Raw genomic sequence first — 25144 nt, 5'->3', positions numbered from 1 at the left:
GACATTCTCCTTAAAGCCCCATCAGATAGGTAATAGTATCTTTCAATTTACAGACGAAGAAAGAGAAGCTGAAGAAGTTGTCATACACACACCCAAGATCTCAATCTCTAAGGGTCTGTTTAGGTTCAAACCTTGGTGTATCAGGCTCCACTTTTGCTCTCTCCCCTAGTTCAGTGCTGATCCAGCAGAGCCTCTCTGGCAAAATTTGCACTTTGCAGTCAATATTCACACCAGAAAAGAGCAGTTAGTTTTGTTGAACCTTGAGAATTATGTGTTTTCAATAACCTCTGAATTTTCAACATCTCTATGCTCAGTAATAGACATAGTAGGACCTCAAAGAGGTGTTTGTTTCCTTCCTCTTTCTTGGAGGCTGAATATTTCTAGATGGGGTCCCAGGGAAAAAATTTTACAAAGATATTCTCTCAGAGAGATGTAGAAATTACAGATGAAGTCCAAAGTTTAAGTCAAGAGATAGTTTAAAGCAGGAGTTGGCAAACCACGGTCTGTGGGACAAACCTGGCAGAGTGTTTTATGGCTATAAGCTAAAAATTATTTTTGCATTTTTAAATGGTTGGAAAAAAAGAAAAATTATATTTTTGACCCATAAAAATTATATAAAATTAGATTTCAGGGCCCATAAATTAGGTTTCATTAAAATACAACCATGCCCACTCATTTTATATTTTCTGTACCTGCTTTTGAGCTACAATAGCAGATCTGAGAAGTTGTGACAGAAACTATATGGCCTACAGAAGTGAAAATGCCTATTATTACCAGAAAACGTTTGCCAACTTCTGGCTTAGAGTCACTTTCAGTTTGAATGTTGAGAATAATTCCCCAGGAACCCAGAGTAAGTAGTTTTGAAGGAGTCCAACACGACATGACCTAAATATGGCAAGTTTCAGAATTACTTGGGAGGAAATTCTGTTATTGCAGGGATGTTGGTAAGAAGGCAAAACCCTATTGGAGGCTTCAAATTCTCATCTAAACACCACTTTGGGTAGGTTCTCCTCCTGGGTTTCCTGACTTTGGCACCTCTCTCATTCCTTAGCTGTTCTGGGTTTATGTCCTGTGGAAGCTCCGCCTGCATTTACCATTAATTACAATAATTAAAATTAACTGGTGCCTCCTGTGTGGGAATTTTCCGGTCCCTAACAAGACGCTTCCAAAGGCTTATTCTTTCTCAAGAGCACCCTCTGCTGGTCAGTTCTCAGAAGGCACGTCATCGTCACCTTCACAAGCTGTAGGTGGGTTTTGCTGCCAGGAAGACGCCAGAGGCCGATTTTCATCTAGAAACAAAGGCATTTGGGGGGATTGTCTCCATGCCTGGCCAAGTTTTTCACAGCACGCAGGCATTAACCGAAGAAACAGAACTTGGTGAGAGAATAAAACTCACATTGAATGCAAACTAACAAACCCCTAGTTAGGCTGCAGAGGCCTGGAGTACACACAGGCCTGTTGAATGCTGACTTTCAAAAGACCTGTTACTATGGCAAAGCTGTGTTCATTACTGTTTACCAGTAAGGAAGGCTGATAGTGTCTTGATAAGGGAAGGGCAAGGTCTGTTTTATTAATTCTTTGAGGCCTGGCTGAAGGCAGATCAGAGAAGCCTGATTAGGACTGAGAGAGGATTGTGGTATAACAGATTAAGATTGTGGGCTACAACAATGTAAGGCGAGTCTAGGAATGTAAATTTACACTGTCTGCTGATGACTTGAGACTTGCCAGAAATTTCTGCAATGAAACAAAAAATTTGCAACTCGCTTTTCCAACGTAAGAGTCTCTGGACTAGTAAAGTTATGCTAATGAAACTGACTTGTTAATGTAGACAGGTTGGGGGATTGCTAGTTTGGATTCTAAGCTGACTGAAAAAAAAAAAAAAGCAGAACCTAAAAGTTGAGAATTCTGTTTTATTTGGCAGCCAAAACAGTACTTAAGCCCAGGACTCAGTCTCTCAACTCTGAAGGACTGCTTCAAAGAGAAACCAAGAGTTTTTGCAACAAAGACCAGGTAGTTGGAATTTCGAAAGATTACTGTTAATAAAAAAAAAAACAAAAACTTAGATATCTCAAGTTAATGAATTTAGCACTTTTCTTTGTATGGGAACATGTGAGAGTCTGGGCTCACTTAAATTATTTCTTTGGTAGGCACCTCAGCTATCTAGGGCCAGTATCCTGTTCTTGGTGGCGGCTTTAGTGGCCTTGATAGCTGTAACGTCCTTTCTTTACTCCCATGGCAAGCAACATTTTTCGTTCACACGTCTTAAGATAGTGAGTGTTGTCTAAGAAGCCTAGTGTGGGTGGGAGGTGGGCATGCCTAATGCCATTGTGACTCCAGACAAAATGTTGGGGCTGCTCTGAGTTTCCACATTTCTTTGGGGGTGAAGGGAACTTTGTTACTAACTCATGCTTGGAGGTAGGCACTCTGCAAGTACAAGGGAGCTAGAGCTGATTAAAAAAAAAAAAAACCAGACCGTGTCACCCCAAAATATTCCTCTGACATAAAAAATTATTTTCAGCTGAAGGCAATTAAGAAGTTGCAAACCCAGGAAAAGCTCTCCCTTGTTTGCCTGAAGACCGGAAATAAAATTCTCCTTTTACTGGATATAGACTCTTATCGGCCCATAGAGGGCAACAGAGGAATCTCTAAACAAACCTTGTTAAAGGAACCCTTATCCTTGTTAAAGAAGATAAGGGTTACCTGGGCCTCCTTGAAACAGCCTTAGTCCAAACTCCTTTGTGTTGTTAATTCTGCACACATTTACTGTTTAATTGGCGGAAAAATATAAACATTTCCTACTCTGGTCACTTCTTTGAGTCTTCATTCTCTGGTGAGGAATCCCACATACATTTTTTTAAATTTTATTTTAATTTGTATGCTCCCCTCCTGTTAATCTGTCTTTCTCAGTTTAAGTTTCAGACCCAGCCAGGCACCCCAAGATGTCCCTGGGGGAGTTTCTCCTCCCCCAGCACCTGTCAGGAAAAAGATTAATGTCTAGAGGCTGTGTGAGTGCCGATTTGATAGGAGTATGTGCGTTGGGCCCTAAGGGGGTCAGGGTGAGTGAGAGACCACCCCATTCTCCTCTGCAGAGGCCCTGCCCTCACTGAAGAGATCCCAAAGGTGCTGAGGACAGAGCCTAGGCTTGGCTGGGTGCAGGGAAAAGTCAGGGAGCCTGCACAGGGTTGACGGGAGACCTGGGATTCCAGGGGTGATGGGAAGGGGACAGGCTGCCAGAAAGTGTCCCAGGCCTGAAGGCCAGAAAGCTCCCAGCATGTCCAGTGTGCTTTGGAAACAGGCAGGAAAGGAAGTCTGGGGCTGGCCTTATTTGCAAAGGTGTTGAACTTGATCTTTTAGGTGGTAGGAAGCCCCTGAAAAACTTTTAGCAACAAAGTGCTAAATGTGCTAATGATTTTACTTGCTATTTAGAATTCTACTCCAGTTTGGAAGCTGTAATAACAAAAACAGAGCGAGGGCCTTCCCTTAGAAAGTGGCTGTGGATGGAGGGGAGGAAAGATTCTGGAGGAAGGGGCAGGATCACCACGCCCTGGACAGCACCCCAAATGGGGGGGCAGGAGGTCAGGAAGACGGAGGGTTCTCTAGCCTGGATACTGCAGGAGACTTTGGTTCCATTAGCTGAGATGGGAAATGCAAGAGAGCAAGTTCATTACGGACAGCGCCCCTTTGGTATAAGGATTATTTCAGCTGGTTATTTTTTAAAAACAGCAGATACCGGATAAGCTCTATATTTATAAAGGAACTCTCCATTTGTAAGGGTGTTTCCCTCTCTGTATCAGGAAGAGAAGAGTGACCCTAAACCACAAGAAACTCTTATCCAAGGAGAAGGCAGCAATTTAAATCTGCGTCACAAACAACCCTGCTTTTCCTGCCGTTGTCCCCATGACTGGCCTTCCCCATGCCCATTTTTTTTTTTTTAGTGAATATGAAGATGGTATTTCAGCCTGAATTCTAAGCCACCTCTTAGAGAGTTACTTTTTCTTTTTTCTTGGGTTTCTCGCATGTCCACATACACAAGGTACACCTGGGAATTAACTTGCTTGTGTTTTTCTCACTAATCCATCTCTTTGCCCGCAGGGGCCCTGCTGAGACTTTAGAAGGTTAAAGGTAAAAGGTTTTCTTCCTCTCCACAGAGGTGATAGATTCAGCTTTGCAATTGCTGGCTGTGAGGTGCAGAGGATGGGGCTAGCCCAGAAATTGCAGAATGAGAGCTTCTCTGAGAGGTGGGGATTGCACACATGGGTTCAGGCTTCTTCAACAGCTGAAACTACAAAATAGCTGAAGTCAGCAAAGGAAAGAGTGAGTGCACATGGAGAACAGAGGGGGAAAATCCCTGAAGGAAACAGCGGTGGCTTTGCCGTAGCATCAGTGGCTGAGCAAAACCAAATCCTTACAAGGTCCTATGCTTCTTTCTCCAGGGATCAAGCCTCTGGTCAAAGGACAAGAAAGTGTCTTCAAGCTTCTGTGGACAACTAGGGGCCTTGTGCCCTGCCTAGTGGAGAATGCTGTCGACCACATGGAGGATCAAGCTGGGTGAAAGAGCAGCAAGGACTCCCCTACCTCACAGGACAGAATGAGGAAGACAGAGAAGGTAATTAGTTTGTATGGAACAGAGGGCTTGACCTATTTCTGCCTCTGAATTTAATCAACTCAGTGCCTGAAAGGTAGGGAAACAATAGAAGTGGGAAGGAAATTGTACCAAAAGAAGCTGCCTCTGGGGGATCCTGCCGCGTGAGCTGCAGGAAAGGCAGGTGTGTGCTCTCGTGGTTGTTCCAGTCTCGGTGGTTGAACAAGGACAAGTGAATGGCCCTGGAGGAGGTGGGGCTGAGCTGGGCCTCAGGAAAGGGTCTGAGTTAGGAACTTCTGTGTAGAAGCTCATGGGAGCCCAGAAAGGTCTCCAACAGCTGTTTCCAGTCTTGAGAGTGTCACCTGGAGGGCTTGTTGAAACGCAGCTTGCTGGCCTCACTCTCATAGATTCAGACTCATTACATCCAGGGTAGGGCTGGAGAATGTACATTTCTAGCAAGTCCCCAGGAGATGTTGGTGTCGCTGGTCCAGGGATCACTCTTTGAGAACCACTGGTCTATGAGATCCCCAAAGAGTAGTGTGCATACCTGTACCCAAAAGGATGGTAGAGGTGAAAAAGTCGCTTCAGTCGTGTCCAACTCTGTGCGACCCCATAGACGGCAGCTCACCAGGCTCCTCCGTCCCTGGGATTCTCCAGGCAAGAACACTGGAGTTGCCATTTCCTTCTCCAATGCATGAAAGTGAAAAGTGAAAGCAAAGTCGCTCAGTCGTGTCCCACTCTTAGCGACCCCACAAACTGCAGCCTACCAGGCTCCTCCATCCATGGATTTTCCAGGCAAGAGTACTGGAGTGGGGTGCCATTGCCTTCTCTGGAAGAGTATAACAGTTGTGTATATATTTTCATGTGTATTTAAAAAGTACCATTTGCCTAAAAAATTCATGATTTTAAAAAATATTGTGTTTTAGAACAAGACTAAAATGGATATAAACAAAAAAGCAAGTCAATTTATATAAAAATACTTAGCCAAAAAGTAGTATATACTTACTATGTAGTTAGGGGTCAGGGTGAATGTTCAAAAATTAACAAATAGAAAGGCATGGACATTGCACAATCAGAACAGACACAGTTAAAAGTTATACTTTTAACTGAGTTATACTTTTATACTGAGTTATGCAGTAGAAGTGAAGTGAAAGTCACTCAGTCGTGTCCAGCTCTTTGTGACCCCATGGACTATATAGTCTATGGAATTCTCTAGACCAGAATACTGGAGTGGGTAGCCATTTCCTTCTCCAGGGGATCTTCCCAACCCAGGGATCAAACCCAGGTCTTCCACATTGCAGGTGGATTCTTTACCAGCTGAGCCACCAGGGAAGCCCAAGAATACTGGAATGGGTAGCCTATCCCTTCTCCAGCAGATCTTCCCCACCCAGGAATCAAATCAGGTTCTCCTGCATTGTGGGTGGATTCTTTACTAGCTGAGCTACTAGGGAAGCAAAGTAGAAAGGAATGCAGCTAATTTCAGCCCAGGCCAGCTGATTGGGTCTCCTTTATAGATGAGGGAACTGAATTTTTGAGAAGCTGTATTCCAAGATCACAGTCAAATTAGAAGCAAAGCTACAACCACTGCAATATGTAGAACATTGCAGCCGTAACTGCAAAATGTGCCCACAACCTGTGTGTGTGTGCTAAGTTGCTTCAATTGTGTCTAGTTCTGCGACCCTATGGACCATAGCCCACCAAGCTCCTCTGTCCGTGGAATTTTTCAGGCAAGAATACTGGAGTCAGTTGCCATTTCCTCCCCCAGGGAATCTTCCCAACCCAGGAATTGACCCCACATCTCTTACATCTCCTGCACTGGCAGGTGGGTTCTTTACTGCTACCAATAGCACAGGGGACACCGACATGGAAAGGGGGACACACTCCTCTGTTAGCACTGTCCTCCCACCCCACCCTTACCCTCGGAAATAGAGGAGCTTCTCCCTTCATACCATGGCCCTCCTTCCTCTCCTGTGGACCACCCAGGCCCTCCACAGAGGTCATTGGCCCACATATACATATGTATACACAAGCCCTGTCTATAAATCATTTTGATTGTTTGCATTTGTTCAGCAAATATTTCTAGAGCATTGCTGGAGCTGGGACACTGTGCTCGATGCAGGATACAAAGCAATGAAATACAAACCCTGCCCTCAGGGAGCTCACAGTCATTGATGGCAGCAGATAAGAAAGGAGTACATGGAGTCGTGATGGGCTGAGGGAAGTTGCATACCGCCAGATGGAGAGAGGGTGACCCAAGGCACCCCAAAGGTGGTGACCTGACCTGGGTCGTGAGGGCAGGAGGATATGAGGCTATTCCAGGCCAAGAGGGGAGCAAATACAAAGAGACGGAGAAGTCATGGTGCACTGCGGGACCAAAACTGACTCAGTCTGATTTAAGCACTGAGTGTGGGAGGCTGCGATAGGAAAGGAGCATAGCATGTGCCAGGCACTGGTGTAAGCACTCTGCACGTGCACACACACAGAATTTTTGTACATCAATCCATATATACATATACATGTGCAAATTAATGAATAAATATCATTAACACATACACATATCGTGCATGTATGTGCAATATATGTACAACATATGTTGATACATATAAATTCATATACACATATGTATACATGTATCCTATATGTAATGTTGATGAATAAGTGAAGTTAATTTTACTTTAACTTTTATTACTCATTTATTTTTGGTTGTACTGGGTTTTTGTTGCTCCTCACAGGCTTTCTCTAGCTGCGGGAAATGGGGGCCACTCTCTAGTTGCAGCGTGCGGACTGCTCATTGCAGTGGCTTTTCTTGTTGCAGAGCATGGGGTCCAGGCACAGCCTGTGGGCTCAGTAGTTGCAGATCTCGGGCTCTATAATATGCAGGCTTCAGTACTTGTGGCAGGCACACTGGCCTAGTTACTCCTTGGCATGTGGAATCTTCCCAGACCAGTGATTGAACCTGTGTCCCCTGCATTGGCAGGCGAATTCTTATCTACTGTACCACCAGGGAAGTCCAGTAAAATTAACTTTAATATTCACAAGCCTACCAGGTAAGTACTGTTATTATTCCCGTTTAATAGATGAGAAACATGAGGCATCAAAAGCTTTACCAGTCTTCCCAAGGAAAATTATTAGTAAGTAAAAAAAAAAAAAAAAAAATTGGTAGTAAAACTATTAGTAATTTTCCAAGGAAAATGACTAGTAAGTGGCACAGCTGTGATTTGAACCCAGGCCATCTGATGCTAAAACTTGAACTCTTATTATACTGGACTGATAGAATGAGGGTGGGAAGAAATGTAGACAGGCTTCAGATTGTGGGCCCCAGATCCCATGTGGGACAGACAGGTCTTTATCTTGAAGCCTGCCAGCTTGAAGGATTTTAAGTAATGGAGCAACAGGATTCATATATTCAGTCAGTCAACACATATTTTATTAAGTGCCTATAGTATGCCAGGTACCATATACTAGACCCTGGGGACAGAGCAGTGAACAAGGTAGAAAGGATCCCTACAATCAGGCAGGGGGGTTTCTGCTAGCAGTAGGTACAGTCATTAAAAGAAAAAGTCCACAATTAATTAAATCCTGACCATGGTGTGGATAAAGAATGTGCCTGCTGATGTAGGAGCTATGGGTTCCATCCCCCGGTTGGGAAGATCCCATAGAGGAGGAAATGGCAACCCATTCCAGTATTCTTGCCTGGAAAACCCCATGGACAAAGAAGCCTGACAGGCTACAGTCCATAGGATCACAGAGAGATGGACATGACCAAGTACGAACATAGACAAGATGGTAATAAACTGAAGAGCAGATCAAGGTTGGATGAAAGTGTGCAGCCAGGGGCGCAGCCTGGTCTAAGGATTTGGTGGCAGCTTCCTGGAATAAAAGAAATGCCATCTTATAGCTGAGTAGATGGGAACTGGGCAAAGGGAACTGGGAAGGAAAGGTTAGAGGGAGTTTCGGCCTGGAAGAACTGCATATGCTGGGCCTCTTCACAGCCAGCTGGGTCTGGAGCACAAAATCAAAGAGTGGGGAACAGCAAAGGAGACAGAAGAGTGGGCTTTATTTTGGGGAACATTGAGCTTGAGGTATCAAGAGGATACACAGATTGAAATGTCCAGTGGGCACTGGGTACAGAGATTGGGTACAAGGATCTGGGTTTCAAGACAGAGGCTCGACCAAAGGGTACAGATCTGAGAGTCAGTGAACATGGCAATTAGAACTGTAAGAATGAATAAGACCGTTAGGGAGTGTTTGAATAGAGAAAACAGCTGAAAGTGGTTCGTTCCCAAGATAGACTAGGAGGTAAATATCTGAATTCTTTGGGAGCAGAAAGGAGCCCCATCAGCCATAAACCATCAGAAGTGGGTCTTCTACCCCCGACCTCAACCCCAATCCCAGGCCTCACACTCACAGACAGCCTCACATACAGACTTTCAGCTTTATTTCTACATGAGGCTAGATCTGCAGTCTTCTTATCTGTGGGTGTGGGTGTGTGTGTATGTGTGTGTGTGTGTGAAAAGTGTTAATCTGCTATGTATTAGGCATTTAATATGTAATACTACAATTTTTACATGGCTTGATGTTCCTTGATTTTGAAAACATACCCAAACCCTCAAAAAACATACATAGTCTGACCTCCCATAACTTCAGGGAGGCCCTGAAAGGGTAGGCAGGATTTTCTGTCTTCAGTATCCCTCCCAAGCGGCCCAGTTCCTTCATTGTTCTGGCCTCCAGGGTTTTCTTTTCCAGGAAGAGTCTCTCTGAGGCTGGGTGACCCTTGCCAGCGGTGTTACTAAGGGGGCTGCAAACCCTTAGCAACACCGCTTTTGGGTCTCAGACCTCTGGAGTCCTTCCTCCACCCCCACCCCCACCACCCCTGCCACCTCTTTTAAAGCTGGAAAGAGAACCAGGAATGACCAGATCTTGGGTGAAAGTGAACTAAGGTCAAAGAACATGTGGATTCTAATTCCAGGGCCTTTTCTTCTGCTTCCTCTAGGTGCCTGAGCCTTCGTTCAAATTTGGGAAAATAGACTGTCAAATTTCAATTGGCAATAATAAATAGACCTGTGTTTTCTTAATCAGATTTCTGTGATGCTCTATAATAGAGATCTCAAGTTTTCAGGCTATATTTGTGCAAATTCATGAGAATGAACTTAAGAGCCCAAAGCCCTGAATTTTGTTCCCGCTTCTGCCACTAACATTCTGTGAGCAACCAAATGGCATCTTTGATTGTTGTTTTTTTTTAACTGAAGTATCAAATCAGCAAGTGTGTGTTGAGAGCCTACTTGATACAAGGCTCTGTGTTAATACCATGGGAAAGAAAGTCCTCGAGCTCAGGCAGTGGAATATCGGGTAAGGGTATAATGATTCCAGTATACCATGACCATAATGCAGTGTCCAAAGGTTGGCAGTTGATCTGTGTTCCGCAGAGGCTCAAAGAGCAGGAAAGATGCCTCCTAGCAGAGGTGGCATTTGGAAGGACCTTGAAAGATTAGAAGGTCTTGAGAAGATGAGCATGGTAATGAGGGCTAGGGGAGGCAGGGAGGATGGACAGCGATGGGCACAGCTTTCCAGGTAGAGAAACAGCATCAGCAAAGGCACAGAAGCAGAGAAGTCTGGGAATTGTTCTGCCATGCTTGTAATTGTTACTGACCCATGATGAGTTAAGTAGAGAACTGAGCGAAAGCTTTTAAAAATTATATAGTAATATAAGGGAGTAATTTTTCTCTTCAAACTAATAATTTTTAAAAAATGAACTTGTGTTTGTGTATGTCCTTTTATTTCATTTTTTGTTTAGTGTTAAAGTTTTTTACATTTTACTGTGTTTTAGGTGTAATTTTTTATTGAGATATAAATGGCAGGGTACTTTATGTAAGTTAAGAAGAGACATTACTTTGCCAACAAAGGTCCGTCTAGTCAAGGCTATGGTTTTCCCAGTAGTCATGTATGGATGTGAGAGTTGGACTGTGAAGAAGAATGAGCGCCGAAGAATTGATGCTTTTGAAATGTGGTGTTGGAGAAGACTCTTGAGAGTCCCTTGGACTGCAAGGAGATCATTCCTGGGTGTTCTTTGGAAGGAATGATGCTAAAGCTGAAACTCCAGTACTTTGGCCACCTCATGAGAAGAGTTGACTCATTGGAAAAGACCCTGATGCTGGGAGGGATTGGGGGCAGGAGGAGAAGGAAACAACAGAGGATGAGATGGCTGGATGGCATCACTGACTCTATGGAAATGAGTTTGAGTGAACTCCGGGAGTTGGTGATGGACAGGGAGGCCTGGCGTGCTGCAATTCACGGGGTCGCAGGGAGTCGGACACGACTGAGCGACTGTACTGAACTGAAGATGTCCAACAAGTTGATTTGACACATTTACATGTTGCAATGTGATTGTCACCATAGCATTAGCTAACACGTCTGTAATATCACATAATTACCATTTCTTTTTTAAATGAAACAAAGATGAATATTTTCAATGATAAAAGGTACAATTCACAAAGAAGATAGACATCATATACCATTAGACACTGTAACAATAAAAGAACAAAGATACATAAAACAAAAATCAGAAAAAATACAAGGGAAAAGAAAAAATAATCATAGTGAGACATTAACATTTCTCTGAGAATATTTTATCAAGTGCAGAAAAAATAAGAATTAGGATTATCTTGAATTATGTCATTAATAATTTAAATATAACAGATTTATATTTAATAAATTTATATTAATCATATCCCACACAAATATCTTTAAAACTTTGTATCTCACACATTGTTATTAGATGTCCATAGGACATGTTTAAAAACTGGCAAAAAGATAAACATTGCTAAATTTCGAAAAGTAGAATTCTTTTTTTTGTGTGTGATTCGTATACACACGTTATACATATACACACATGTTATTATACGTAACACACATACATTTTATGTATACACATGTTATTTTTGAAATTATTTTCCATTATAAGTTAAGTTATTATAAGATATTGACTGTAGTTCCCTATGCTATACAGTAAACCTTTATTGCTTGTTGCATATCTAATTTTTAATTAGAAATCTAGCATTCTATTCATACTAAGTCAAACAAGTAGAATCAAAATGTCAAATTTTTTAGGTAGGCAAAAATTCATAAGTTTTCTAAAATACATATATTATACATATTATTTATATTTATGTATACAAAAGTTTTTCCACTATGCTTGATAAGTCTTGAGAAAGAACATTTAAAAAAAAGAGATGGAGAAATAGGAAAACATAAACTAAATGAAATGGGAGCACTGAATATGAAATAGAAAAGTGAAACAAACTAGATAAAAGTAAAATATCCTCATAAGTCCAGTTCTTTTTAAACATGGTTGCTCATTAGAAACATATCTGGAGCTCTGGCAAAAAAAAAAAATAATAATAATAATACCTGGGCATTTGTATTTTTCAGAAAATTCCAAGATAATTCTGATGTGCATATGGATTTTAAAAAGTGATTATAGGCTTTTCTATTAAATGCTAGATTTGGTGATATAGAATTCCATAATTTTTCTGTTGACCAATCATGATACAATGATATTAAGTAATAGTTACATAATCACAGTAGTAAAAGATGTTTGTCAGTTTTCACAATCAATAGCCAGACAAAGAATAAAAGGTGATTACAATTGCAAGCCATAATGGGAACATGATTAACCTAACAATATAAAATAATTACATTCAATTTGGGGGGTCAAGCAGAGTGATGTGGTCAGTGGAAGTGCATACACGCACATGTTTTCATCAGCTCAGCCAGTCTGTCTTTTGGTTGGTGCATTTAATCCATTTACACTTAAGGTACCTCAACATGTGTGATCCTATTACTGTTTCCTTAATTGTTTTTGGGTTCCTTCTCTTGTTTTCTGCCTAGAGAACTTCCTTTAGCATTTGTTATAAAGCTGGTTTGGTGGTGCTGAATTCTCCTAACTTTTGCTTGTCTGTAAGCTTTTGATTTCTTCATCAAATCTGAAGGAGAGTCTTGCTGGGTAGAATATTCTTCATTGTAGGTTTTTCCCTTCATCACTTTAAATATGTCATGCCATTCCCTTCTGGCTTGTGGAGTTTCTGTTGAGAAATCAGCTGACAGCCTAATGGGAGTTCCCTTGTATATTATTTGCCATTCTCCCCTTGTTGCTTTTACTAGTTTATCTCTGTCTTTAATTTTGTCAGTTTGATTACTATGTATCTCAGTATGTTCCTCCTTGGGTTCATCCTGCCTGGGACTCTCTGTGCTTCTGGGGCTTGATTGATTATCTCCTTTCCCATGTTAGGATTCAACTATTATCTCTTCATATATTTTCTCAGGTCCTTTCTCTCTCTCTTCTCCTTCTGGGACCCCTATAACGCAAATGTTCATATGTTTAATGTTGTCCCAGAGCTCTCTTAGACTGTCTTCATTTCTTTTCATTCTTTTTCCTATGTTCTGTGGCAGTGATTGCCACCATTCTGTCCTTCAGGTCATTTATCCATGCTTCTGCCTCAGTTATTCTGCTGTGGATTCCTTCTAATGTATTATTCATCTCTGTTTGTTTGTTCTTTAGTTCTTCTAGGTCTTTGGTAAACATTTCTTGCATCTTCTCAATCTTTGCCTGCATTCTTTTTCCAAGATCCTGAATCATATTCACTATTGTTATTCTGAATTCTTTTTCTGAAAGGTTGCCTATCTCCACTTCATTTAGTTGTTTTTCTGGGGTGTTATCTCTCCTTTCGTTGTGACATAACGTTCTGCTTTTTCATCCTGATTAAATTTCTGTAATGTGGTTTTGTTTTAGTTGCTGTGGGATTGTGGTTCTTCCTGCTTCTTCTCTCTGCCCTCTGATGGAGGAGGCTAGTGTAAGCTTTCTTAGAGAAGGGACTGGTGGTGGGAAAAACTGGGTCTTGCTCTGGTAAGCAGGGCCTTACGCAGTAAAAAGTTATATGAAAGTGAAAGTTGCTCAGTTGTGTCCAACTCTGCGACCCCATGGACTTATACAGTCCATGGAATTCTCCAGGCCAGACTACTGGAGTGGATAGCCTATCCCTTCTCCAGGGAATCTTCCCAACCCAGGGACCCCACATTGCAAGTGGATTCTTTACCAGCTGAGCCACCAGGGAGAGGGTAGCCTATCGCTTCTTCAGTGGATCTTCCCCACCCAGGAATCAAACCAGGGTCTCCTGCATTGCAGGTAGATTCTTTACCAACTGAGCTATCAGGGAAGCCCAGGAAGCTACTCAGTTAGGTTCAGTTCAGTCGCTCAGTTGTGTCCTACTCTTTGCAACCCTATGGACTTCAGCACGTCAGGTTTCCCTGACCATCACCAACTCCCAGAGCTTACTCTAACTCATGTCCATTGAGTCGGTGATGCCATCTAACCATCTCATCCTCTGTTGTCCCCTTCTCCTCCCACCTTCAATCTTTCTCAGCATCAGGGTCTTTTCCAGTGAGTCAGTTCTTCACATCAGGTGGCCAAAGGATTGGAGTTTTAGCATCAGTCCTTCCAATGAATATTCAGTACTGATTTCCTTTAGGATTAACTGGTTGGATCTCCTTGCAGTCCAAGGGACTCTCAAGAGTCTTCTCCAACACCACAGTTCAAAAGCATCAGTTCTTCAGCACTCAGCTTTCTTTATGGTCCAACTCTCACAACCATACATGACTACTGGAAAAACCATAGCTTTGGTAGATAGACCTTTATTGACAAAGTAATGTCTCTGCTTTTTAATATGCTGTCTAGGTTGGTCATAACTTTTCTTCCAAGGAGCAAGCATCTTTTAATTTCATGGCTGTAGTCACCATCTGCAGTGATTTTAGAGCCCCCAAAATTAAAGGAAGCTACTCAGTAAAGTTTTAATACAATTATCTGCTGATGGGTGGGGTTGTGCGCCCTTCCTGGTAGTTTTTTGGCCTGATGGTCAGGTTAATAGTGACCTCCAAGAGGGTTTATGCTAAAGGGGACCTTCCCAGACAGCTGCTGCCAGTGCCCCCGTGCCTGTGGCGAGCCCCTGCCGACCCAGGCCTCCACAGGAGACCCTCCAACACTAGCATGTAGTTTTGGTTGTTTCCTGTGGAGTCATTGCTCCTTTCCTCTGAATCTTGGTGCATACAAGGTTTTGTTTGTGCCCTCCAAGACTAGAGTCTCTGTTTCCCCCATTCCTATATAAGTCTTGTGATCAAATCCTGCTGGGCTTAGGTCAGATTCCCTGGGGATCCCCAGTCCCTTTGTCAGCTCCCTAGACTGGTGAAGCCTGATGTGGGGTTCCAGACCTTCACAACAGTGCAACAACTTCTTTGGTATTGTTCTCCAGTCTATGAGTCACCCACCCAGTGGGTATGAAATTTGATTTTTTCATGATTGTGCCCCTCCTACTGTCTTGCTGCAGCTTCTTGTCTTTGGACATGGGGTATCTTTTTTTGGTAGGTTCCAGCATCCTCCTGTCAATGGTCATTCTACAGCTCATTGTGACTTTGATGCTCTTGCAGGAGGAGATAAATGCAAATTCTTTTTTACTCTACCATGTTGAACCAGACTCCTATATTTTACTATTGCAATCAATTGGAAATTTTTTGAATTGATCCTTTACCACAAACAGTTTAAGAAGCACTAGGGTTCAAGCAGTGTCAAGTCTCTAGCTCCATACAGGGTCAAGTATAGAACAGAACTGAAAAAGGTAAGCTTGAAGAGGTAGTTTGAGGTATATTGCAGGGGATGGCTCTTTAAAGGTCTATTTGTGGGTTCAGAGAAGGCAAGGAGACAGGAACGAATGGAAGGAGGATCTGAAATACATGAAAGCTTCTGATTTCTAAGTGTTGGATCTAATTTTAATTTTTTATTAGTATACATGAAACAAAACACATCTGAGGGCCACGTGTGGGCCACCAATTTGCAGGCTGATGTAGGCAGATGAGGCTGAGTTACTCAGTGAAACAGGCCACAGCAGAGGATCAGCCCTGCGGCCGCCTGGGTCCCAAAGGCCTTGGAAATAGAATTCTGTTGCTTAGATGGTACAGGAGCAGTGAGATATTCCCAAAGAACTGAGGGCAGCAGAGCAAAGAGGACCTGGAAACCTAGCTTGGACACGAGGGAGCCAGCAGTGACTTTTGCAGAGATGGACAGAAAGGAGAACAATAATCAGATTGGACAGAAATGAGACCATCCTGGGGTTCCAAGGACGGGCTCATTGAGGACACTGATCCACCACCCACTCCTTGGCGTTTTAGAATGTCCCACCCGCAACACAGGCAAATCCCTGGGAAACGAGGTCAAAACACTGCGTCAACAGGCTCATTAGAGTGTAAGTTGATTGTGATTCGGCTTCTACCAACCTACCACAAGAGGAAAGGAGGTCCAAGCAGAAGTTCGGTTCACAAATACAGACTGTTTTATTTCACTTTCTCCATGAATGCTTGGGTCAGGCAGGCTGGGACCTATTTCATTTCCCATGAGCACTGTCAAAGAGGCCCATTGTCAGAAGCAGATCTGGACTTTAAAAAAACAAATTCCAAATACTTCCAGACTGTGAGAAAAGAGTGCGAAAAAGGCAGCATCTTTAAAGACACATACTACGCTGAACTCTGAAGCCTCAGGCTGCCAGAAAATTGGCTCGTTGGGGGAAATAACTCAAACCCTCATTAACTATCTGAATTATTTATTCCTACACAGTCATTAGTGGAACCACTGAGGTCAGGTCGCAGGTTCCGGCACCACCGCTGGGGAGACTGGGTGATGACAGCTGGAGAGGGAAGCAGGAGAAAGCAAGCTGCCCTGGGCTGAACACACCTGTGCCCAGGATGGCGTGTCAGGCACCGAACACGAAATTCCCCTGGAGGCTGCTGCCACTGCTCTCATTTGCCAAAGCTAAGTAAGAATGACACAACAAATATAGGAAAAGTAAAGAGAAACAAAGTGCTCAAGTGCAGATGAGTATGAAGAACAAAATTTTTCCTCTTCATTATTAAAATCCGAGAGAGTAGCACATGTGCCATATTTTCTAGGGAGCTTTGTAAAACAAAAAGCTAGTGGTTCTCCTGAGCCGAGGAGAGAAACTGGGGCCTGCATCTCACTGGAAAATAGATCTGTTTGAAGTAAGAGTCACAGTGGAAGAGCTGAGGAATATGTCTTGACTGATAGTGGCTATATTTCTCACCTTCTTTCTAATGTGCTCTTGCTCTTTAGAATTTATTTTACTATAATGGAAAAATTACCAAATGGTTCTCCAGCTCTTTCAGAAAAGCTGAGTAATAAACAGGAGGTATAAGAGTAAATAGTGAAAAAAAAAAAGGAGTAAATAGTGTACAAGATGAGACTCCCCATCCTTAATAATGATGGCTGAATAGAGGGAAGAGAGTAATTTGCAACAGTTAACCCCCTCTCCTATACATGATAGTATATCTGGCAGCCTGCTCTGACATTCCCTCTGCTCCCTAACTACTGCAACACCCTCCTAATTGCCCTCCCAGTTTCTTACTTTTTTCTTTTCCTTCTTTTTTGTTTTTAGTATATTGGCTGTGCTGCATGATACGTGAGAAAGCTTCCCAGGTGGTGCTAGCGGTAAAGAACCCACCTGCCGATGCAGGAGACTTAAGAGACGTGGGTTCGATTCTTAGGTAGGGAAGATTCCCTGGAGGAGGGCATGGCAACCCACTCCAGTATTCTTGCCTGGAGAATCCCTTGGACAGAGGGCCCGGGGGCTGTAGTCCATAGGTTGCAAAGAGTCGGACAGGACTGAAGTGACAGCATGCTTGCATGGTATGTGGGATCCTAGTTCCCTGACTAGGGATCAAACCCATGTCCACTGCCAACTGCATTCTGTTTGCCACCCAGTAGCCCGGAGGATCATAAAGCCCAAGTCACAACTCCTCCCCACCCCTGCCACCATTAATACCAACAATAGCTTTCTTCTGCACTTAGAATAAAACCTAGACTTCTTGGCCTTCAGGGCACCCCTGACCTGTGTCATAAATAAAGTCAGATGCTAGCTAAAGTGGTAAGGACAGATTTTAATCAGTTACACATTTTCCAACAGGAAAGAGTCCATCATGAACAGAACTCAACCTGGATTGGTAGAGATGCATGGGTCTTTTAAAGGGAGAATGAGGGAGTAGGGAGAGGAGGCAGACGGGAGCTTAATACAATCAGGGAAGTGCAAGATTACAAAGGGGAGTGAGTATCAGTGCAACTAGGCTAGCTGTGTCTGCTGGCCAACCACTATGGACGTTACAATTTTACCATCCAATAGAGATTGAGAGATGAAGACCCTGTCCTCAGGCGATGACCAGAACCAACAGCAAATTTCCTGACAGCCTTGAGTTTTCTCAGGTAGGTACTTTAAGTGGAGGCTAGGATTATCTTAGGGATATGTGGCCTTGAGCTATTAGAAAACACATGTTTGTTTATGTCTTTAGAGACCAGGCTTAAGACCTAGTCAAGGAGGGGGCTCAGAGGAATGTGACTCTAGTTTTTCTGAGAAGAGAATCTTTGTCACCTGCCCTTTCCCTATCGTTGTCCCCTCCCCACTTAACACCCACCCACCCACCTTGCTCATCCCCTTTTCCCACCATGGCCTACCTTCAGTTCCATGGTATCATGGCCTTCCTGCTGCTCATGCTATTTTCTCTGCCTTTTTTTTTTTTTCTCATTTGGACATCCAGTAATAGCTCATATTTTATAACTCAGCCCAAAGGTCACCTCCTTCAAGAAGTCTCTCCTCGCCCCCTGGTCTAAATCAGACCTCTTTCTGCTCATCTCTGTCTCCTTTGCCTTGTTGCTGTTTTCTGTCTCCCTGTTGGGCTGTAAATTCCATGAGGATGAAGATCAGATCTGTCTTCATCATCTCTATATCCCAAGTATCTAACTGGTACAGAACAGATGGCTTGGTAAATATCTGCTGAATGAATGAACAAATGGATGACTGGCCGCCACCCTCACCCAGGTCTCACTTCCTCTTGGATTGACCCTCTGTAAGGTATCTGAGGTTTACATGTCATTGGAGCACAGGATAGTTCTGAGAGACTTTGAGGTAGAAGGCAGAGAATCTTGTGTTCCTGAATCAAAATAGGATTTTACTTAAAATGCCCTCATATCTGAGAGCCAGTGTGGGATTCGGGCAGATCTGGAGGAGTTCCTCATCCCCTCCCTTCTTTCCAGCTTGCAGGCTCTGCTCCAGTGCTGTGGTTCACAGGGAGGAACCCTGGGAAGTCTAGCCCCAGCATGAAGCCTGCATTTGGAGCTCACTCAGTAGGACAATGCCCTTTACAAGACGATCAAAGAACCTTTGAGAAACCTGACTTCCCAACACTATAGGGATTCCTGTAGTAGCAGTCCCTGTCCAACTCCTAGCATCCTGAGGAAAGCCTAGTTTGCAGAAATTTGAAAAAAAAGGAGGATTTAGCCAGTACCATGCTTACTGAAGGGTTTCCCAGGTGGCTCAGTGGTAACAAATCTGCCTGGCAATGCAGGAGACATGGATTCTATCCCTGGGTCAGGAAAATCCCCTGGAGGAGGAAATGGCAAACCCACTCCAGTATTCCTGGGAAGAGGAGCCTCAAGGGCTACAGTCCATGGGGTCTCAAAGAGTCAACCACGACTTAGCAACTGAGCACATACACATATGCTTAGTGAAATAAGTCAGATGGAAAAGGACAAATATTGGATGATATCACTTTGATATGGAATCTAAAAAATAAAACAAACTAGTGACTATAACAAAACACAAGCAGAGTCATTGAGAACAACCAGTAGTTACCAGTGGGGAGAGGGAAGATGGAAGATAGGAGTAAGGGATTAAAAAGTACAAGCTACTATGTATAAAATAAATACACTACAAGGATATATTGTACAGCACAAGGAATGTAGCCTATATTAAATAATAACTATAAATGGAGTATAATCTTTAAAAATTTTAAATCACTATGTTGTACATCTCAAGCTTGTATAATATTGTAATTCAAATACACCTCAATAAAATAATAATAATTAAATATTTGAAAAACAGGAAATAACTAAGATTTCGTGGGTGATTCAGAGAGTTAGCAAATGTACCTGAGGGCTCACTGGGGTGTTGAGAAGAGGAAAGAGGGAATAAGAGTACCCACAGGAGATCTGGCAAGTTATTTATTTATTTAATATTATTTATTTGACTGCACAGGCCTTAATTGCAGCACTCAGGATCCTCTTAGTTGCAGTATGCAGGATCTTTAGTTGCCACATATGAATTCTTAGCTGGGGCATGTAGGATCTAGCTCCCTGATCAGGGATTGAACCTAGGTCCCCTTCATTGGGAGTACCAGGGAAGTCCCTAAAGTGAATTATTAAATCTGTATGTTACTATATGAGATCATAAGCTCTGCCATATTTATTACTTACCTGGTTTCAAGCATTCAGAATTGGCTCTTTTATAATATTTAGGGGAAGCTTCATTAAAATTCTATCACTCAAATGTTGATCTCTGTTGCCCTGCTTCCAACTCTGCCTCTTTCCAAATCTTCTCTTCTCTGCCTTTTGGATCGTGACATTCCTGATTTTCTTTCTCCTGCCAATCACTTTTCTCATGAAAGTCACTCCCCCAGGTTTTCCTAAGATGCAGTCACCAGCCCTCTTTTCTTTCCATGGTTTCTCAGGGAGCCCATCCTCATGGTTCAATTACAGCTTTACATTGATGGCTCCTCAGCTGACATTTCTGCCTGGACCACTCACTCAGGCTCATTCCAGAATCTCAGGAGTGTTCACAGGTGTAGGCAAGGAATCATCATAATTTTCCCTCTACCCTGTGAGTTCTTGGCTGAGACCCCTGTAACAACAGTAACAACCACAACAAAACAGATGAACTAGAGAAAACCAAGTCAGTTATTAATACATGCAGCACACATAGGAGAGCCTAAACCAAAAGTAACTCAAAATGGTGTTTTAGAATTCCAGATTATAGAGTACCTTCAACAGAGAACAATACATTTGTAGAGAAATGATAAGACAGAGCAGTTTTAGTCTTCCAAACTGAGGGAAGGTAAATATATGGGAGGAAAATAAGGGAATGAGGTTTGTTTGCAGGTTTCCCTGTTGTGTCTCTGAGCTGATGAGAATCCATCTTGAGTAAAAGGAGAATTTATATCCTCAGTCAGTTCAGTTCAGTCTCTCAGTCATGTCTGACTCTTTGCAACCCCATGGACTGCAGCATGCCAGGCTTCCCTGCTCATCACCAACTCCCAGAGCTTGCTCAAACTCATGTCCGTTGAGTCAGTGATGCCATCTAGCCATCTCATCCTCTGTTGTCCCCTTCTCCTCCTGCCTTCAATCTTTCCCAGCATCAAGGTCTTTTCCAGTGAGTCAGTTCGTTGCATCAGGTGGACAAAGGATTGGAGTTTCAGCTTCAACATCAGTCCTTCCAATGAATATTCAGGACTGATATCCTTTAGGATTGACTGGTTTGATCTCCTTGCAGTCCAAGGGACTCTCAAGAGTCTTTTCCAATACCACAGTTCAGAAGCATCAATTCGTCAGCATTCAGCTTTCTTTATAGTCCAACTCTCACATTCATACATGACTACTGGAAAAACCATAGCTTTGACTAGATGGACCTTTGTTGGCAGAGTAATGTTTCTGCTTTTTAATATGCTGTCTATGTTGGTCATAGCTTTTCTTCTAAGGAGCAAGCATCTTTTAATTTCATGGCTGCAGTCATCATTTGCAGTGATTTTGGAGAAAAAAACAAAGTCTGTCACTGTTTCCATTCTTTCCCAATCTATTTGCCATGAAGTGCTGGGACCAGATGCCATGATCTTAGTTTTCTGGATGTTGAGCTTTAAGCCAACTTTTTCGCTCTCCTCTTTCACCTTCATCAAGAGGCTCTTTAATTCTTCTCTTTCTGCCATAAGGGTGGTGTCATCTGCATATCTGAGGTTATTGATATTTCTCCCAGCAATCTTGATTCAAGCTTGTGCTTCATCCAGCCCAGCATTTTGCATGATGTACTCTGCATTATAAGTTAAATAAGCAGGGTGACAATATACAGCCTTGATGTACTTCTTTCCTGATTTGGAACCAGTCTGTTGTTCCATGTCCAGTTCTGTTTTATATCCTGCCATTAGGCAAAAAAGGGAGGGAACTTTTTCTGGGTTTGCTGCTTCTCAATTACCTTCAGCTCAAAGTGAGTTTTATGTCAAAGAAGCATACCTATTTTGTGGTGACATATTCTGGTTTCCTTCACATTTCCATCAACCATCACCTCAAACTCAGCAGGTCCCAAACTTGATTCTTCATGTTCCTCAACTGGTTCATTTCTCCCAGTGCTCCTGTTTCTATGACTGCAACCACTATTTTTCAAATCTCTGATGTATGACATTCCTGAGGTCACCTTTAAGCCATCCCCTTTTCATCCCATGCTGAGTCCCACCAACTCTGGACTGTTTCTTTCAACCCTCTCTCTGGTATCTGTCCTCATGTTAGGACTATGTCATTTGTAAGTGAAAAAACCCCAACCCTACCTGGCTCAAGGACCCAAAGGAATATATGGGCTCACATATATGAAAAGTAAGACATTTTCAGGAATTGTCTTTCTCCACCTCTTCGTTCTGTTTTCATTGCCAGGCAAGCTTTTCTCCTGAGCATCAAATATGGAGGGTGGATACTTCATGCTCCCTAGATGGCTAAGGAAATTCCTATTAATTCCTATTCCATTTCTACCATTAAAATTGAGCTTCATTGGTCTGCTTTTTGCTTTTAATGCTAAATCATGAAATTCCAGAGCCTGACCTTCAAAAAAAAAAAAAAGGAATGAAGATGTTCTATCTCCGAGGAAGAAGAAAGACTCTCTGTATTTGCAATTTGTTTTAAAAAAGGTCTGATTTAATGGGGCATTAAATTGATAGCATTCATTGGAATATCAAAGTTGTCTTTCTAGACAATAGAGACTTCTGTAGAAGTGTTATCAATTTGTTCTGTTCGTTGTTTTTGGAAGAATAATTTGAACAAAGAGGTCTAGTAAATCTGCTAAGACTTTTTAAAAAATGTTGCAAGTCATGAAAATAACCTTCAAAGAGTAACCTGTATCTCTGATTTGTTGTTTTACTTGATAGCGAGTTGGACTGGTAATAATGTTGAAATTGCCGCCTCTGCATTTCTGAAACCATGCAAACTCTCACAGATACTCCAGGCTTCATGAGCCATGCGGTCCCTGCCACCAGCATCAATTCTACCCTTTAGCACCAGAACAGCCAGTGAGCACATGGTTGTGACTATGTTCCAATACCACTCTATTTCGGGACACAAAATTTGAATTTCATATAATTGCCATGTGTCATGAAATATTCTTATTTTGATTTTTCAACTAGTTAAAATTATATAAACCTTCCTTATCCCTCACTTGCACTGAGTACTCTGTCTAGAACTGTCTTAACCCTGTGTATTCATGTGGCTAACTCCCTTACCTTCTAGGTCTCTTCTTTTTTTCCCCTCATATTTATTTATTTGGCTACACCAGGTCTTAGTTGTGGGACTCAGGATCTTTAGTTGTGGCATGCAAATTCTTGGCTGGGGTGTGTGTGATCTAGTTCCCTGACCAGGGATCAAACCCAGGGCCCCTACATTGGAAGCATAGAGTCCTAGCCACTGGACCCAGGAAAGTCCCTACATTTTACCTTCTCTGTGAGGCCTAACCTGACCATCCTCTTGAAAACTGCTACCTGCATCATTTCCCACTGCCTCCGCCATCCCCATCTCCCCTCCTTACTCCCCTTATCTTGTTATGACTTCCCCATAGGATTTATCACCTCCTAAAACATGAAATAATTTACTTATTTATAATTATATAGTTCATCTTCCCTTGCCAGATGGAAGGCTCTCAGAGGGCAGAGGTTTTTGTGTGAAAGTGCCTAAAAGACTGCCTGGCACACAGGCAAGATTGAATAACTTTGTTGAATAATTAAACAGATGGATTAATGCCCTATCAACCCCTTGGCCAACTATTAGATTGGGGTTCAGGTCATTTGATTAAAAAAAATAGTCAATTTCTCCCTCTTGATGTACATAAAGGACTTAATCTTCAGAAATGGAATTGTCCAAGATTCACTTCCTGTTGGACACTATAGGCCAAGGGACTCCTTCAAATGTAGGGGGAAGAAAAGACAAATTTTTGTAAATAAAAAAGAAGTTGAATGCTTATACTCTTCTATACTTCTTTTCCGCAATTGGTTTTAGCCCCTGCTCGAGTCTGGTGGTTCTTGCAGCATTCTGTGTGTCTGAATCCTCTTCCAACCTTCTCACACCTGGGGGTGATGACTTTGGGCCTGAAATAGAGAGACATGGTCAGGAGCAAAAAACTTAGTTTTTTGCACTAAGGAGTCAATTCCACAAAGCAAAATTTAAAAGTTGCTTTTCCCCACTTTTTAAAGAAATGCACTATCTGCAGTTGCATTAAGCATTCCTTTATTATTTTCCCTTTGTTTATGGGTTCTGGTCATTTTTCTTAATTTTTGGCTGGTACCTCATTGATTATACAATTAGTATACACCACAGCGTGTGACTAGGGCCGCAGCTCTGATCAAATTTTGTTTGAGGCAAAACACTTGGAGCTGATTTTCCTGATTTACTCAGTAAGCATCTTATTTGGAAAATATAGATTTTCTCACAGTTCCTCCTTAAAGCTGTATTCTGACCTGATAGCACACTTTACACTTCTCAAAATTTATCACTTTATAACTCTAGATCATAAGCACTTATTTACATGCCTATTTTTGCTTTTATAGTTGAATTTCCTGAAAATATCTAACTCATTTGTATGCCCCACAAATGCTAACACAGTGTTTAATTATAATCTGTTGAAGTGAAATTTATATAATTGGCTTACCCCCCCAAGAACTTCAATAGTTCCCAGTAGCATGGCATGAAAGATCCTTCTTGATCAGGTCCTTGCCTCTGTCCAAGTCTCATCAGCTGTCATTCTGTCCTACCTTCCAGCTCCCATAAGTTCTAGCCCCTCTGGGCCATGCCTTGCCTTTGTATATCCTCTTCCCTCAAGACAAGTTACCCTTTTGACTGCACGGTGAACTCACCACCTTCAAGTCATAATTTAAGATTGTTTGTCTGTTTATTGCTTTTCTTCCCTCTAGGGCTTATAAACTTCATGAAAGTAAAGGCGTGGTCTCTCTGGCTCACTGTTGTCTGTCCGGTATCTAAAAGCAGATGGGGACTGAATCAGGAAGGATCTTAAATATGATAAGAAGTTTTGATTATTGCTAGAAGGCAATGAGGACCCACTGAAAGATACTAAGCTTTAAACTGTTATGGACAGGTTTTTGTTTTAGGAGGTTTTTATTCTACAAAATCACTATCATTACTGTGTGGGGGAGTGGGCTGGAGAAGGCAAGACTGGCTCTAAGAAATCAGATAATTAGAGCAAGCAAAAATTATGAAGGCCTGATTTGAGGTACCAACAGTGAGGTTGGGAGGAGGTGAGGAATTTGAGAGGCAGAACAGCAGGAATCAATGAACTACTGGATGTTGTAACTGCAGTCAGAGGGAGTAAAGGGTAAGTCCAGGTTTCTGGCTTTAAAATTTCGTGGTTGCTAGTCATGTCA

General features: G+C 42.4%; 1 long non-coding RNA gene across 5 annotated transcripts; it reads left to right on the top strand.

Moving 5' to 3' along the window:
- Positions 1-1237: 1237 nt before the first annotated feature.
- LOC123328084 lies at positions 1238-22880 on the top strand. Of its 5 annotated transcripts, none has more exons than XR_006542847.2 (4): positions 1238-1377; positions 1922-2010; positions 4434-4606; positions 22646-22880. It is a non-coding gene; the product is annotated as an uncharacterized LOC123328084 (long non-coding RNA). The 5 variants fall into 5 exon arrangements; XR_006542844.2 differs by lacking the exon at positions 22646-22880 and adding an exon at positions 18723-19024; XR_006542846.2 differs by lacking the exon at positions 22646-22880 and adding an exon at positions 16239-17116.
- Positions 22881-25144: the final 2264 nt, after the last annotated feature.

The sequence above is a fragment of the Bubalus bubalis genome, chromosome 11 (assembly GCF_019923935.1).
Source record: "Bubalus bubalis isolate 160015118507 breed Murrah chromosome 11, NDDB_SH_1, whole genome shotgun sequence".
NCBI lineage: Eukaryota > Metazoa > Chordata > Mammalia > Artiodactyla > Bovidae > Bubalus > Bubalus bubalis.
The sequence above is the reverse complement of the archived record's forward strand: the minus strand, read 5'-3'. Positions and strand labels throughout refer to the sequence as shown.